The following is a 15,292-nucleotide window of genomic DNA, read 5'->3' on the forward strand; positions in this document are numbered from 1 at the left end:
AATGGTAGTTAGTAGAGAAACATGTAAATGTCTTGGAGCCTGACAGCTATTAAAACCATATGTACTACAAATGGCAACTCAAGACATGACAAGAGAACTTCCCAGCCAAAGTCCCTAGAATTTTACATTATCCTAACTTTAATCCCATTGGGAAGCAGTTGCCTTTTCATTTCTTCTGACTCCACTATCACTGCCCAAGAGTATATCAATGTGATCAACTGATGGGAACCTCTCAGTGGGTGAGGCAGGGATCAGTGGAACGTCTCCAGTCTACTCAGATCATAGAAGTTCTCCCAGTTCACTAGGATAAGTTTAATAGCCACAGAATAGCAGAATGTAAGAAACGTAGTCTCTTCTAAACTCCAGTCCTCTCACAAGGTTTCATCTTTTAATGGCTCTGCTCACTTTTACTTCCCCTCTGATTAATTTGTCTGTAATTACAGATATAAGAATTGAAAGAGATCACTACCCAATTTTTTTTTTTTGTTCCATCCAATCTCAGTGTCAGTGTACACTTTCCTTTTCTTCAATAGCCCTTAGACTTCCCTTCATCTTATTGGACTATTTTTTCCTATCTTGAAAAATTCACCAGACACCAATCTCTCTTCTTGGTATCTATCTTCTCCCTGCAGGCCCCCTTCCCTGAATTTCTTCTTTCAGGATATTGGATTTAATTTCTATACTGTGTTAGAAGGCTACCCCTTCTGACTATCTCTTTTCCACATTATATTCTCCAAAAATACATATTACTAGTAGTTACATATGTCAAATATATATATTTCTACCTTTTACTGAGTTTCTTATGCTATCTGCAAAGTTGTTTAACTAAATGCAACAATTACAAAATTCTAAGATATTTTAACTTATTAAACAAATGGATGACTTTCTCAAAAAAGACAGTAACTTACAAAAAGGGTAATCAGAGTCTCACACAGCAGCTATTAGGATACATTTCTAGTATTTAATAGAGAGATGTCTAATATTCTATTTGAATATATTCTGATGTACTAAAAGAGCTGTAAACACATAAATTATTATTACTATTATCAATTCATGTGGGAAATGATCTTTTGTGTGAATCAATAAGAAAATGAGAATTTAGAGACTAAACCAGCTGTTCTGCAATCAACCAGACCTATCTTAGCTGCTCCTTAGATACTCAAGTGTAAACCCATTTGTCATATGAAATCTTTCCCAACTCCTTAATCTTTCCAGGTTAACCTCTGAAATCATTAGTTTCTTCATCTGAAAAACTGTGTTTTTTAATGAGACATAGAATTGTTATAAGAATTAAATAAATTAATATTTAAGTGCTTAGAACAGCATATGGCACAATTAAATGTTATTATTCCCACATGTTTACTTTCAGTTAATGGTAAATTCCACCTCAGAGGGTTACAGGAGGATGAAATGAATCAATACATGAGACATTTAGCACACAGTAAACATTATGTAAGTATTAACTTTTTTTTTGTTTTCTTTTATGGCAATGGTGTGTTTACGATCTACTGTCTATGTGAGACTGTATCAACTTTTCAGTGAGAACATAGGTTTTCATGACGTAATTATCACTTGTCTCTCTTCTCTTGCAACATAACACCATATTTACATAAAATCCAGTTCCCTAAATTCACCATAATCTGTCTCATTATCTTGCCTTTGCACATACTATTTTCTCTAAATTCCCATCCTATTTCCTCCTAATCCTTCCTCTCAATAAAATTCCTTCAAGATATGGCCAAAGAGTAGTGCTTTTAAAGAAGCTTAATGCTCCCAACCTAAAGAAGGAACCCAAGTACCTCTTCTTGTCCTAACTGGCACAAAGCATTCACTACACTCTGCACACTTTTACTATCTGTGCCATACCTAACCAAATCATTCATTCAACAGATATTTATTGAGAGCTTACTACATATATATTCAACTCTGGGTAGACCCTCTGCATTCCTCACAAGAATATGGTCTCCTTGGTAAGAGAAAATATATCTATTATTTTTGTAGGCACTCCGTCAAAGACAGTGCTCAATGTTGGCTGAGTAACCAATAAATACAATGAAGCATTGAAAGAGGCATCCCCCAATGATCCCAAGCAATTCCACGTTCCCTTCTTCATAACAGTATGAAGTTTGGGCTGGGCGTAATGGCTCACATCTGTAATCCCAGCATGTGGGAGGCCGAGGCAGATGGATTGCCTGAGCTCACAGGTTTGAGACCAGCCTGAACCAGAGCAAAACTTTGTCTCTAAAAATAGCTGGGCATTATGAGTGCCTGTAGTCCCAGCTACTTGAGAAGCTGAGGCAAGGGAATTGCTTAAGCCCAAGATTTTGAGGTTGCTGTTAGCTATGACGCCACAGCATTCTATCAAAGATGATAAAGACTCTGTCTCAAAAAAATAAAATTATGAACCTCATTTACATTATCTCTCATCTTTCATATGCACAAATGAAAAGACCAAATAAGTCTCTTAGTGTGACATTAAAAACCACAGTAAAATTTTGACAAATCTTTGACAAAGACCAGTGAATGGTCTTTAAGTTAAATACCAGTAGCTGCAGTGGTCTTCATTACAGATCACTCTTGCAACATGTTTTCCTAATCTGATTTCTGGCCTTGGGCTAGGCTTACAGTTGAAATACTTTAACCCTCTCACAGGAAGAAATTAATCCAAATTACATATTGACTCATCTTAAATGACTGTATTGGTATTCTGATCTATGTAAGGCAGAGCACCTTTAAGTAAAGGACATAAAGGTCACATTAGCTATTTACTGATTTCTACAGATTTTCCATCTTTAAAAAAATCATCTTTTATACTAAAACTGACTACTCTAAAAAACAGAATTAAGTGGCATTTTGTCCAGAAAAATATTTAAAATAACAATTGTCTCTTAATGTATCTATCAATTTATTATGGCTTAATAACACAGTTAAAGAAAATAAATATATTTGATTAAGCAATATTCCGACTATATGTAACACTATATATTATGTTCAATCAAACTTTCTTGCTTTGGGCAGTGCCTGTGGCTCAAAGGAGTAGGGCACCAGCCCCATATACCAGAAGTCGGGGGTTCAAACCTGGCCCCGGCCAAAAACTGCAAAAAACAAAAGAAAACAAAACAAATGAACAACAAATAAACAAACAAAAAAAAACAACATTTTCTTGCTTTATTTCTTTCTATCCTATACTTTTGGCATTTCAAAAATTTTTGAAGTACATAATTTTTTTAAAATACTTTTTCATCCATGTGTGCTAGTGGAGAAACGAAAACAAACAACATATAGTTGTGAGGTAATTTTTCCCAGTCAGATACTATCTTCAGAGTTTACTTATCTCCTTGAATATTTTCTGTCCAATAAGTTACAACCTAAGAATAGGGAGAAGGGAGAAAGGGAGGGGAGGGAGGGGGGAGGGGAGTAGAGGGAAGGGGATTGGTGGGATTACACCAGCGGTGCATCTTACAAGGGTATATGTGAAACTTGGTAAACGGTCTGTGAAGCTAGTGAATGATGCCCCATGATCATATCAATGTACACAGCTATGATTTAATAAAAAAAAAAAAGAAATGTGTGGGAAAACACATGTTTTTATAGGAAAAGTGCTACATCCAATGAAGATTTTATTTGAAAATATTGGCTCTTTTGAAAATTGTGCAGAGGAAGAGAGTATGGGCTTGTGACTTTGTCACTAAAGTTTGATTTCTGGGTCTGCCAATTACCAGTATGATCTGGGCAAGTTAGCCGCCTTAAATCTGTTTACCCATCTGTCAAGGAGACATAATAACCCGAACATCCCTAACCTATTACAAGTGTTACATGAGATGACACAGACAAAGCATGAATAAAAACTAAAAATAAAAATAATAGTAATTATTATCTGTTCCTTTGCCTACACTTATGCTCCTTGGCTGTACAGTTTCTTGTTTCCACAATGCAAAAATAATTCACCTTTATTTGCAAAAAAAATTATAAATATATTTTGAAATATAATCTTCTCAGTTTGTTTATTTTCATACCTATTACTTTTCTTCTCCCCTCCTGCTACCAAAACATTGTCTATGATCCTATTCATCACCACCTACACTATTGGACAAACAAGAAAAAAATGAGAAAGCTAGAAGTAAAATCAGTTAATTTAGTAATTTTTAAATTGCTTAATGAAGTGTCCTTAAATGAAGAATAAATACATGAGATTTAAGTCATTGATCAAAAGGATACAGGAATTAATCATTTTGAACGAAATATTTTCATGCTTTTTCTTTCCTTTCAATTTATTTTATCAAGTATTTATTACAACTAATAAATAAAAACACATATTTTGATTAAAGTCATATTATAGCTTAATTATTTAGGAATAATTCAGATTATTCTATCAGATTTATCCGTTGCTCAGCCTCATGTACTGAAGACTTTACCATTTTACTCACTATCTTCTCCACCCATGTTTCTGTTATTATTTCTGGGGGGCTTATTATCTTCTTGGCTGACTCAACATCCTAGTCTCAGGATCAGCTGACTTCCTTATTTTGAATTATCATTTTTGTTCATCCATTCATGCACCTACTATCGTGATCACCCTCTTGAACTTGTGATATCCAGTAACTATATAATCTCCAAGATTTTCTTTTGGACATCACCTTCTACCCCCTGTACAACAATTCTATCACCCCCTGAACTTACCAAGTCATCCATCTCCCATTTTGTCACTATACTCCACCCCTGCAGTAGTTTCTCTTCCCTTCTATTCCTAGATAGGTTCTATGATATGCCTTGCAAATACTCTCTGCTCTCTTGTGCTTCTCCCTGTCCAATTTTATTGCTATATCACATCACAATCATGGTTATATGAGCTGGACATCTTTGCTGAACATTGTTTGAGAGCATCATAAACTGTCTGGCAAGGCCAGGACTAGGCTGAGGCAAGTAAATGGCCCAGAGCATGACTCTGAGAGTGGGTGTGTGTTTCCCTGAATTTCGCATGCTGGATCTTATCTTGTCTAGACCCAGCTGTCTAGTCACACTTGAAATTCACAGATTTCAAGTGTACAATCGACATTTCTCTGCAACCCTATCACGCTCTCCCCGTTGGTCCATCTCCCTCCCTGTGGATGATATTTAACTGTTTCATGTCTCACTCTTGCTCCCCACATATCTAACTCTTTCCTTACCCGTCATCATTTTAGGTTGTCTCATGCTTTCTCAGAGAGAAAGAGCAGCAATAAAACTAAAACTTCCGCATCAGCTCACCGCAAAACTTCCCACCCACCTGCATCCACACCCATAGTCTCTCTTCCCCCGTCATAGCACACGGCCCCAGGTCTCGTCCAAGGCCCATCCCTTTCTGACACCACCCCCCCCCATCCACTCTTATCTTCCATGCACTTTCAGGTTCATGGTTATCTTTTCCTTCTATATCAACAAATTTAGAATTTTGGCAGAGGTATCCCTTTCAATCCATAAATAAGTAGCTCCCATCTTAAAAAGAAAACAAACAAATCTCATTATTCTAACCCCACAGCCTCTTCCAGCTATTGGGTTATTTTCCACTCTCCTTCACAGTAAAGCAGTGTTCCACGCTCTCCGTTTTCTTATTTCTCTCTTACTCTTCAACCCATGTCAATTTGAAATTTAATCTCATACCCCCAATGATGAGTCTCAATTTGTATGTCCAGCTCTGAACACAGGCTAGTCTGACAATCTGTATTGTCCACTTTGTTGCTTGACAATTACCTCAAACTTAACATACGTGGACACAATGCTCAGTTTCTACACATTGGCCAATGTGATTCATATAACTTTTCCCTCTTAGTAAGCAGCCGACTACAGTCTATACGTTCAATCAAGTCAAAACCTAAGTTAATATCCTGCAACTATATCAACACCCAGGAGCAAATCTTAATTTAAACTATGCACTTCAGTTAATAAAAATTTATCAATATTGATTCATTAGCTTTAATAAATGTACCATATTCATGTCAGATGCTGATAATTGGGGGAAATGTGGGTGTGTTGGGCTATAACAAGAAACTACTCAGTTTTTATGAAAATATACATTTTTACTCAAAGTGTCTTAAAAATTTAAAAGAATAAAGGTGAAATTAATTTTAGTAATATATTTTATGTAAATTAATATATACTAAATATTATCATCTCAAAATGTAATCAATATAAAAATATTAATGAAGTATTTTATGCTTTTTTCTACTTAAGTCTTCAATATCTCCTGTATACTTTTACCATAGTTTATTACAATTCAGATTATCCCCATTTTAAGTGCCCAATAGCCACCCATGGGTAGTGGTGACTGCATTGAAATAGCACAGGTCTAAAAGGCAAATCATTTGTGCAGGCACTGTTCCCTCGCTCCATCCTTTCATGCATGGGGAAGAAGGCCCACTGATCTGGCCTCCACTTCAACTGGATTGTACCCCTCCTGAACAAGTTTCTCCCCTGTGGGGACAGGGATCCCCCCAAATCTAGTCCAGGGCTCAGTGGATGCAAGATCTGGAGATAAGATCCTAAAATAAAATCTAAACTGCTCCAAGGGTAAAATAAAACAAATAAATCAACAAACAAAAGCCCATATTTAATTAGTGAACAGGTTCACTATACAGGTTCACTATTCCTATACATACCCAGAATGTTTCCATTCCCTCCACTTCTTCTTCCACTAACCTAGCGGTTCTCAACCTGTGGGTAGTGACCCCTTTGTAACAAAGGAACATATTCTTCTTAGCAAAGTATCTCAAGAATGGAAGAAAAAGTATCCAATGTACTCAGCCCTACTATGAAACTAATTTATAGCTTTCATATGAAAGCTATAACCCTATTATAGCCCCAGAATATGGGGAAAGGGGATAGGGAGGAGCGGGAGAGGATGTGTGGAAGGAGGGTAATTGGTGGGACCACACCTACTATGCGTCTTACAAGGGTACATGTGAAATTTACTAAATGTAGAATATAAATGTCTTAACACAATAACTAAGAAAATGCCATGAAGGCTATGTTAACCAATTTGATGAAAATATTTCAAATTGTATATAAAACCAGCACATTGTACCCCATGATTGCATTAATGTACACAGCTATGATTTAATAAAAAAAAGAAAATACATCCTGCATATCAGATATTTACATTACGATTCATAACAGTAGCAAAATTACAGTTATAAAGTAGTAACGAAAATAATTTTATGGTTGGGGGTCACCACAACATGAGGAACTGTATTAAAGGGTTCCTGCATAAGGAGGCATTAGGAAGGTTGAGAACCACTGCACTAACCTTGTCCACTTTACTATAATGTCTCAGTGAGCTCCTGGCTAGTACCCTGCATTCACACTTGGCAACTATGATCCATTCTCCACCCTTCAGCCACATTAATACTGTAAAATAGAAATCAAATCCTATCACTCTTCCCACTAAAATCATTTGGTGGCTTTCCTTTTCACTTAACATAAAACACAAAAGGATTATCATGGCCTTTAAAACATTCTTATTTCTCTGATCATACTCATTTTCTACACACTAGCCATTCTAGTCTTTTTTTTCTATTCACAAGCACATGAAGCTTGCTCTATCTTAGAGAGTTTGACTTTCCTGCTCTCTTTTTCCAATGTTCTTCCTTCCTGATCTTCCAACTGGCTTGAGAATGTGGAGAATTTTTCCATCGTGTTCTCCACCATGTAGTTGGAGATTGTTTCATAAGCATTCGAATCCATATTCTCTTTTTCATGAGCACATAACCAGGCTACATTTCCAGCTTTCTTGGTACTTAGGCATGGCCAAATGATTAGTTGAGGACCAGCAAATGTGAGCACAAAAACTCCTAAGTGGTCGTCTATGCTCTTTCCTCTTTCTGGCTGGCCAGAATGGAAGTGGTATGCAAAACAATCTAGAGATCTTCATGTTAAAAATGTCTGAGCTTAGATCAGCCAGGATTCCAGTGTGAGGGCATGATGAAGGTTTGTGCTCCTAGCATTCATCTAGTACAACTACGTAAGCCAAAAACGAACACATTTTATCCTGTTTGAGTCATTACAGTTTGTGAGTCTATATATTAACAGCAGACATCCGTAACATCTGAGTATCTAGTAAAGTGAGCTCTCAAGAAATAGTTGTTAAACCAATAAAGGAAATAATATTAAATCTGGAAGTGAGTGTTTCAGTTCATGCTACATTATACATCGTATTAATCAAAACATTGCACCCCACATATACATAAATGTATTCATGATCTAGGTGTATTTGACTTAATAAAAAATAAATTAAAAAAGAATAATATAGAGTTTTATAACTTAATATCAAAGATATTGGCATGGATCAATAACTGGTTTCAGATTCGCCTTAAGAGTTAATACTGATTACTGCCATGTGGATTATACATAATATATGGTGAACTTAGAATATGTAATCATTCTCCAAAATTGCACTGGATAAGTACACATGTCTATTTACTTTAAAGTGCCCACAATTGGATGCTTTCATAAGAACACAAAATAATAGTTTAAAAATATGTGCCCAATTTTAGGTTGAAAATGGTTTTCTTTAACTGGTTGTTTTAATATGCGGAAAAAAAACTACAGGACCAGGAATGCAGCTGAATGGCATTTCCAATTCTCTGTACCACCCTCCTTCATGATTTTTCCATCAAGAAACTGAGCTGACAACAGTAATTTCTCCTGTGGAAGTGTCTTTATGATCCTCAGATTAAAGGTGCTTTAAGATTGTAGAGTGTCATTATCATTAATGAATAGAGCCATTTGAGAAACAGAAATACAACCTATAATTGCATTTATAGTACTCAAAAAAGCTGATTGAACTTTTAAAATAAGAAAAGATCCATTATTTGGTGATATACATCTCAAGGAAGCAGATGAATTAGGAGGTTTCAATAGAATCCCTTGTAAGAAAAGTGACCAAAGAGATGATTAAAATATCAAATGTTTGGTTAAAGGAAAGAAATGAAAAAGAATATATAACAATTAGGAAAGATAACATATCATAAGCGGAATTCGGGAAAAAAACAAAGCAAGTTACAGTGCTCTGAATTTAAAATATTTTCACTCCCTAACAGAAATTCTCTCATCACCTTGTACAATTGAACTTTTTTATTTTTTCTTTTGGGGGGTATTAAATACCTTATGCATAAGAATTTATATACATAACTTCCATCCCAAGAAGAACCGTGCTTTATTAATCATTGTAGCTCTAACGGTGGTGAATATATATAAGAGAAAGATGTGGATGTGTTTGTGTTTTTTAATTTTTTCTTTGATGTTTGTATTTTTAATTTACCTGTAGGTTGATTATGTTGTGAGGTAGGTATATAATTTTACTCTTTTTTCTATATTGATAACCATTTTTTCACCTTTTTTATTGAATAATTCTCCTTTCCCTATTGATTAGAGAGATATTTCTGTTTTATATCTAAGATCTGTAGAGAAATATGTCTTTTTCAGGCTTTTCCTATTCCATTCACTCATTTTGCCATTATATATATAACATATATATAAATATATATATATATATAATATAAATTACCAAAGTTTTATAGTAAGATTGAAAATGGTGTAAGTTCCACATTCTTCATCAGAAGTGTTCTCCCTTCTCTTTGGTTTATAGTTTTCCATGTAAAATTTAGAACTATCTTAATAACTTCTCTGAATAATTTTATTTGGATTATCAGTGGAAAATTGATTTAAAAAAATCTATAAATCAATTGGGAAGTATTTGATATACTATGTATTATCTTCCTATTGCTAGGCATTAGTTTCTTTTCAGTTATTTAGAATTTTGTAAGTCCTAAAATAGTTTTAAATTGTCTTTACACAGCAATTAGCCATTATCTGTAGATTTATTCTCATAGACTTAATATTATTGGATACTATTGAAAATGTATCTTAAATTACATGTATTACTTAAGTATTTAAAGTGCATCTCTTACTTTAACACTAGTAGGTAGAATGCAGCTGACTTTTTTGTATATTAGTCTCATATCTAGGCCAGGGGTTCTCAACTAGAGGTGAGTTTGTCTCCCAAGAAACATCCAGCCTGGCCTCTAGATAGTTTTGATTGTCCTAACTGGGAAACTGATGGCACTGGCAGCTCATGACAGAGGCCAGGGATGCTCCCAAGCACGCTACAGAGCGCAGGACGGCCCCTGCAGCAAAGGCTTCTCCAGTCCAAAATGCCAAGAGGGTCATGGTTAAGGGACTTCTGCAAAACTCTCTTATTATACCTTATAATTTGTCACTAGGTTTTTTTTTTTTAATTTCTGTGTAAAGAAAGAATCTTATTATTTGCAACTACTTATATGTCTATTTTTCCCTTGAAATTATTATATTTTAAATATTTTTCTCCTTTTCTTATGGCATTATCTAATAACTCCAATGCAATGCTGACATGTAGAGGAAATAGTGCACATCTTTGAACTTTTCCTAACTTTAAAGCAATACCTCCCATATTCTCCACTTATCATTATGTTTATCTAAGCCTTCTCTGAGTAATTCTTATCTGTTTAACAAAGTCCCTTCCCTTCTAAATGCACTAACATTTTTGTCATGAATGCTTTTTGAATAGTAGCACTGTTTTTCTTCCTGAATCTATTCAGATAATCTTTCATTTAATCTATGATTGTAATGAATTACGTTTATGAATTTTCAAATGTTCTACCATGTAAACTTGGGGTAAAGCCAACTTGACTTCAATATCTCATATTTTCATGAAATATTGAATTCAATCTGCTGGTATTGTGTTTGAAATGCTTACATTTATTAGAGAGATCTACCTATGATTTTTCTTTCTTATCACGTTCTTATTGTTTTGGTTTCAGATTATACTGACTCAAAGAATAAATCGACAAAACAGTCCCTCTTACTATATGCCTGTAAAAGTGAATAAAACTGTAATAATATCTTCCTTGAAAGTTTTGTAGAACTCATCTGAAATAATCCCCAGTACCCAAAAGAGAATGAATAAATCAATTGTGGTTTATGGCATATTTATACAATGGAATATCATATGCCAATCAAAAATGAATGAACTACAGAGACAGCAGAAACATAGATGTATTTTAGCAATATAATATTAAACAAAACAATTAAGTGTACAAAGATACCTTTCACTAAGGTATTAAAAATTATTTCTTTCAAAATTTCATTCTATTTCAGAATATGTAAAGTTTTCAGAATACATAAAGTTTTAGGACAAAGTTTAAAAAAGCAAATCACCAAAAAAAGCAAATAAATGTTTATTATTCAAGAGGAATGGAAATGGGATGGTGATGAAAATGTATGTTTGGATAGAGTTATTTTGTGAAAATTCTAGCTTTTTTGGGCAGAAGAGCATTTTCACAGCTTCATATTACATTATTTTAAATTTTTTAAATAGCTAAACACTAACGAAATAAATAAAGTGGACTCCGAATGGTTCAATGGTAAAGTTGTATAATCAGCCATGGAGCCAAAGGAGAGAGAAAAAATCCAAAGCAGAAGAGGGAGGAGCAGGATAAAAAAGAGGGGAGGACTCAGAAGAGAAGAAGGAGAAAAGAAATGGAGTGAGGGAGGGAAATGAAAAAAAGGTAGAAATAATAAATCAAAAGATGAAAGTTTAAAAAGGAAGAAAGCTGCATTAAAAACTATGGACCAGGAAAGGTATTTTGAAATACAGTGCTTTAATTTTTGTGTAATTCTGTGAATTAACTGAATGCTATACTTAGCAGTTTTATTATGCCCATGGAGAATACGAATCTTCTCTAGGGATCTATGGACCCAGACAAAATAGGTCACATACAGAATTGCTTTCACCCAATTCTCTAAAGCAGATTTCTGTATATTTTTAGATTTTATGTTCGTCAACCTTCTGTCACAATTTCCAGTTTATAAACTACAACTGCCTGGGATTAGAATCGCTTACAATTCTATACCAAAAAGCTTAATTCATTCTTTTTTCATTTTGAAGATTTTTTAGAGAGCATAAAGCTAAAATTCACCTCTTTTCATTTGACTCATTATTTCATATCTTGCTGAGTTTCAAGTTGTTCTTTTACCTTGGGTTTTGCATGCCTTTGTAATAATTCATTGATTGAATAAGGTACAATGTATCAATGCATTTCAGAATTAATATTTTATTAATACTGGCAGAATTATTGTGACCCAATCAAATACAGGAAGCTTTGTGAGTACAAATGTTAAGTGTCTAAAGAAATGGATAAAATATTAAACTAGGAGAGGCATACTTATGTCTAAAAATAATTTATGGGTTGAATTAAAAAGGATACCAAATAATTTATTTATACTGACACTGATTTTCTGTAATTACATCAACCATTAATTACATGAACCATCAATGTTTATTAAGTCACTGTGGTAAATGTCACTTAGCTATGTTGTAATGGTTATTTGAAGTGTTTATATTCTATACTGCCTGGGTAATAATTTGGAGCATAACTAAAAGAAACAGTGAAATATTTTAAAGATTATAATTTTATAATATATTTCACTATTAATTAAAAAATAAAACTCTAGTGCTACTTTAACATACCTCTTTCAAAATCTGAACTATCAAACAGATAAAAACAAGTAACATTTTATTCTCAAATATAAATGATATATTCACAAAAATTATTATTTTATGTCAAAATAAACTCTTGACAATCATCAAAAATTTGAAATTTTAATCCATATTCTCTAAACACTATGTAATAAAATTTGAAATTCTTAACAAAAGCCTTCAAAAGATTAAAACATTAAAACAATACCAAGTTAAATAAACAATAACCCTCAAAGATTTAGATAAACAACTAACACTTATTTTAATTAATTCTTTAGTCAAAGAGAAATTTAAAACTAAAGTTATAGAATGCTACTTATAGTCAACAATATATTTCAAAACCTGAAGCATATGGCCAAAGCTGTCCTCAGGGGAAAAATTAGAGAATTAGAAGTCCTTATTATTATATAAACTAAAGCATATATATATATATATATAATAATATTGAAATGATAAGTAGCTTTTTAAGCCTGTCACAAGATAAAAAATATTGGGAAAATAATGAATCAGTTTAACAACATAAATATTAAAAATGTATAAATTTCAAAAAGAATCAATGGAAATGTTACAAAGAATTAATAGTCTTAACACATAAGAAACTCTTGCAAATAATAAAGGCTTAACACCCCAGCATAATTGGGGATAATGAACAGAAAGTCCTAAAAAGAAAATATAAAATAATCACAGTAAGCATATAGACAACATTCCATCTAACTAGCAATAAAAATCATTAATGAGCTGAGAATGTTCACATTTGATCCAAGATTATATAGTATAGGTGAAACAGGGTGAAAACAACACTTTCATCTTTTGTTGTTGAAAATTAAAATTGATACTACCATTCTGGTTGGATTTTTCAACATGTACTAATGCCCACTTAACACTTTTATTCTTTGATTCAATAATAGACATTTATGCTGTGAAAATGAGCAGACAACTGTGCAAGGACATATGTCTAGATGCCCAATGAACCTTTATTTAGAAGAATGGAAAATAGGTAGACCATGTAAATGAACACAGCTATAAATGTATTTAGATCAGTGTTCTGAAAACGGGAAGATAGAAACAATGTAAGCACACCAATTAAGGCACAGATAAATAATAACACAGCTTTCCAACTGAATATAATACAGCCATAAAAACTATAATACAAATGTACATTATTAACATATGCTATAGGATATTTTTACCTTCAAAAGGATTATACACACCCAGAAGATAGCGATATTTTTAAAAAGGAAATGCTAATGATGGTGAGGATGTAGAGAAATTGGAACAATCATACCCGGTGGGAATGTAAAATTGTGGAGCTGCTGTAGGACAGGGATTGGTGGTTCGTCAAAAAGTTGAACAGAGAATTGCCATATGGTCCCTCAATTCTACGCCTAGGTGTATACGCCCAGGGGAACTGAAAACATGTGCTCACACAAAATGTGTACACACATGCTCATGGTAGCATTACTGATAATAGCTAAAGAATGTGAAAAAATAACACAAATGACTGTTAAATAATGAATGGAAAAACAAATGTGTTATATTCACACAATGCAATATTTTTATTCACCATGGAAAGGAATGAATATATGCTGATATATGCTACATGAATGAACCTTGAAAACATTATTCTAAGTGAAGACATCAGTTGCTCAAGGCCACATATTGTATAATTATAATTATATGAAATGTTCACAATAGACATATCTATAAAGACAGAAAGTAGATCAGCATTTGCCAGAGTCTGGAGTGGGGAGACAATTGGTAGGATTGTTAACAGGCCTAGAGCTTTTTTTTTTTTTTTGAGTGATAAAAATATTCTGAGATTATTAATGTAGGGTATGGTCATGATGATTATTACACAAGACTGTGGATATGTCACCGACTTCTGAATTGTCTAGTTTAAAAATGGTTATATTTATGCTCTGTGTATTATGTCTCAGCATAAAAAACTATAGGTTAACATAACATGATCTTGTTTTTATACAATCTATGTGCAAGTAGATGGAAGGATGACATAGAGGGGATATAGACATATATTTTGAAAGATAAGCAGCAAAATAAATTTATTTTGGTTAGTAAAATGAAAACTGGTCTAAAAATTCTTTTTTATTACCTTATTTTTTTTCCTTTATTTTAAAAAGTGTGTTTTTTTTTTTATTTTAAGAAGGACATAAACAACATATTTGCTTTAACATATAGGAAAGACAGAATGAAATATGGTATTATTTTGTAAATAATATAAATCATGCCAATACCTAATACACACAGAGTTTAGCCAATAGAAGCAGCAGCTCTCAGAGCCTGCTGACTGCAATGTTTTCTCCCATAAAGGTGAGAAGAAATATGGAAGAATCTAGTTCAGTGACTGTGCTTCTGTTAAAAAACAAACAAACCAACCCCCCTCCCCGCAATTCATCAATCAGTTCAGTTCAGGTTGATCCATTACCATATTTCTGAGAAGATCCTCCAATATTATTCCTGTTTTTTAATTTAAAAGATGATAGAAAAAAAAAAGGAAATATGTGTGTTCACTAGTCGATGAGTCGACAATAGCTAGCATAGGTGTTCCTGACGTTCTGGATAGTATATACCCTTGATCTGTCTCTAAATACAAGCTACTTGGAACACTTAAATGACTAAGTCTTTTGATTTTGAAAACAATCTCTATTCTGAAAAAAAAAAAAAAAAAACAGTTGGAATTGTTTTCCTGCCACTGATATTCTTACATAATTTAATCTTAAATTG

The 15,292-nt window shown here is 33.4% G+C and overlaps 1 protein-coding gene across 1 annotated transcript in view; it reads right to left on the reverse strand.

Annotated features, from left to right (window-relative positions):
* GRM8 (glutamate metabotropic receptor 8) overlaps positions 1-15,292 on the reverse strand; it is an 843,712-nt gene that overhangs the window by 176,482 nt on the left and 651,938 nt on the right. The window lies entirely within an intron of this gene.

The sequence above is a fragment of the Nycticebus coucang genome, chromosome 11, assembly GCF_027406575.1.
Source record: "Nycticebus coucang isolate mNycCou1 chromosome 11, mNycCou1.pri, whole genome shotgun sequence".
NCBI classification, from domain to species: Eukaryota; Metazoa; Chordata; class Mammalia; order Primates; family Lorisidae; genus Nycticebus; species Nycticebus coucang.